A 3,309-nucleotide genomic window follows, 5' to 3' on the forward strand; every position below is an offset into this window, starting at 1 on the left:
CCTCAAACCTGAGGACATTGAGACAAACAGACCAGTTCCGGCTGCCGCGGAGGTCAACACACCACTGATCTACTTGCTGCCCTTCAACGTGATGCCCAGCCGATGCCTGACCACCGACGGAACCCGGAACTTTTGCTACTTATATTGTCTGTCGATTTTTCTATGTTTCCCCTGCTTCTTTTAATGTAAAGCTGCTTTGAAACAACTACAAATTGTGAAAAGCGCTATATAAATAAAATTGAATTGAAATGTCTCTTTCCTGTTTTACAGATGCAGTGAAGGAGTGATTCCCCAACATCGAGGTGGAAGAGATCCGGGACCTTCTACAGAGGAAGTGCAACAATGACAGTTACAAGGCCTACAGTAGTTCAAATCAGAGCTAGATGTGCATATAGTACAAGTTGTTCGCAATTGTTCTCTTCCAGGCATTTCAAAGAAAGTCGACTGTTTAAGGTTCCCCATTTTGCCAATATCTGTTTTTTGTGTGTTACTTTTGTGTCAATAATAAAGATCCTTTTTTGAAATGCAGTTTGTAATTTGTTTGTGTGCATTTGAACTGAATTGTTGTATAATACACTTGTAGTGTAATAGCAACATTCATGCTTAAGTATAACAAAATGGGTATAAAAGTACAGATGAAATATACTTAAAATATAAAAAATACACTATAATAATATTGCACTGAAAGTATGTCTATGATGTTTAGGTTGTAATTGAACTTCACTTAAAAAACATTATTATTGTCATAGTGGGACACTTTAAAAGCACTAAAATAGTTAGGAAGTGCATTTGTAGAGCACTTGAAATATTACAGAGGCATACTAAATTAACATAGTTTATAGTAATTATAAGTATGATAGCAGTATGCACAAAATGTACTTAAACACAACTATAATTTGTGCTGCAATGGCTTTTTAAGTGTATTTCCATTAAAATGGCAATACAATGCAATTGTACTGTAAGTGTGGTTAATTCAGACCTGCAAACTCCTCAGAGTAAAAAAGGTGACAGTGTCGCACGCACGGGGGGGGGGGGGGGTGTTAGGGTTACCCCAACTCTATATTTTTGTGATTTTAATATGATTCTGAGCGTGACTTCAGACAAAACAAAACAAAAATCAGCATACTTTAATCAAAAAACAATGTTAAAACATCCTTGAAGCTTAAAGAGAATGACACATTTAATATTTTACAAATGTTTTTATTTACAACTCACGGAAACGCCTGGAGGTGTTGTGAAGCATGACACTGAAATAAAAAAACAACAAGAGACAGACAGAAATGAAAAAAATATATTTTGCTGATGTTCGTGAAAGCTTCGTGCGACAGAGCCACTTTGTCCTCAGCCGGCATCTGCGCAAGGTTGACGATGACGGGCCATTGTGAATGGCAGTGAGTGCTCCACCAAAGTGCCCAGAACCATTGCCTGAAAGTAAATTAAAATCATTAAAATATAACCTTGCAAACTATCATACATAGGACTAATATGATAAAACAACGTGTCTCCATGCTGTATGGCTGATATGCAGTGAATATCAAAATACATTTCTGTTCAATAATTATAATAATAATGCATTTTATATGTAGGGCTCCTTACATTGAATAAACAATCTCAAAGTGCTAGTGTTCATAATGTAAATTCAACTAACAATACAATGTAAAGATTTCATTGACAGACTTTGATGCAAAATGTAGCCCTTTATTATACAGAAATTGGCTGTTGGTGTATTATCCTAGGACAACACGCTCGCCAGATTGTTTTATCTAAACAGCCCTATGTTGTTAAAAATTACTGTTTACCAGGTATACAGCCACCAGGAATGTATGGGGCTAGGCTAAATCCTAAAACATTCACAACGCGATGTAGAAAGATTAAGTGCATGCATTGAAAAAAGATAGGTATGTATTAATTAGTCTAAGTTGAGGTAAAAACATAGGAAAATATTGAAAAGGGTGGGTTTTCCTTTAACATTACTCTCGCATCAGCTATTGTGTAAACAGTCACATTTATCCACAACACGAATTACTGCCTGCGCAAGCGCGCACCACAGCCACCATAATGAATAATGCTGCGTTCCAGGCAACCGGTAACCCGTAACTCACGAGTTCAAATTCACGACTCACGACTCTGAACTGGGAGTACATCGATCTAGTACGAGTTCACGGGTGGGAAGTCACGGGTTTGACTGCCGTTCCAGTGCACTTTCACCGGTAGAAGGTTGTAAAAACACGAGTTACAGGCTGCCTGGAACGCATAGGGTCGTGAGTCGTGGTTTTGAAGTCGTAACTCACGGGTTTAAAAGCCTGCCTGGAAACGCAGCATAAGTTACTCAGGGTAACGTTAGCTCAGAATTCGATTAGTAGCCGTATATCTCGGAACTCCGGGCAGAACACCCGGGTAACGATAAGCCTAGCTAACAATCGTCCTGCTAAGTTAGCTAACATTAGTCATTTTGCTCGAAGCATAGGCAAACTTTATGCAAGGTCTACGTTTGTGCATTACTCGGCGTTGACTCGTTCCTAAAAATACAATATAAGCGGTAGCTAACGCTAATTAAATCAAGCAAACAAATAGTTGTCGTTTTTGGTCCAAAAAAGTTGACTTACCTCAAATAAGATGGTTCCTTCACGTTAAAAGTGTCCATCAGACTCGCGCGGTAGCCAGGTGTGTCTCTCATCCAAAGGACCGCGCTGTCTTCAAGATTCTGAAGGAAGTGCTAAGATTCCGATTGGCCCAGAGGAAAGCATGCTAAGATTCCGATTGGCCCAGAGAAATGTCAAATATAAGAATTATCCAATAATGTTTGGCAATTCTAGCCCGCATGGCATTCAGATAAAGGGCAGCCTTCCGACCCCCCCCCCCCCCCCCCACACACCTAAAAAAAAACTCTCCGGTTCTATGCGATTCACGTGAATGACCCAATTGACCAAGAAAACGGCGATTGTCGCCGAAAAGCGACAAGTTTGCAGGTCTGTTAATTACTCATGAATCTTGATTTTCAGGAGTGTATTTTAGTGTACTTGAAGTTTAAAAAAAGTTGTTCCATTTTAGTATACTATTTACACTTGAAGTGTAATCAAATAGGTGTTAAGTTGAAGTTAATACATAATTGAGTACACTTAACTATACTTGGATTTGACGAAAATAGTACAAAATATAGAAAATATACTTAGTACACTTTTTTAAAGTATATTTTTAATAGAATTTTTTTTCACCTGGGGAAAGTGGGGCACAGTCTAATGCTAAACATTTGAGCTTGATTTGTCAGATTTTTACACAACATATACAACTCTGCTACAAATGAAACCA

At 38.3% G+C, this 3,309-nt stretch overlaps 1 long non-coding RNA gene across 1 annotated transcript; it reads right to left on the bottom strand.

Annotated features, from left to right (window-relative positions):
• Positions 1–1,179: 1,179 nt before the first annotated feature.
• On the bottom strand, positions 1,180–2,977 carry LOC141282875 (uncharacterized). The gene is made up of 2 exons (XR_012337734.1): positions 2,607–2,977; positions 1,180–1,425 (listed from the first exon to the last, which is right to left on the bottom strand). It is a non-coding gene; the product is annotated as an uncharacterized lncRNA (long non-coding RNA).
• Between the last annotated feature and the right edge of the window lie 332 nt (positions 2,978–3,309).

Source organism: Paramisgurnus dabryanus, chromosome 10 (assembly GCF_030506205.2).
Source record: "Paramisgurnus dabryanus chromosome 10, PD_genome_1.1, whole genome shotgun sequence".
Classification (NCBI taxonomy): domain Eukaryota; kingdom Metazoa; phylum Chordata; class Actinopteri; order Cypriniformes; family Cobitidae; genus Paramisgurnus; species Paramisgurnus dabryanus.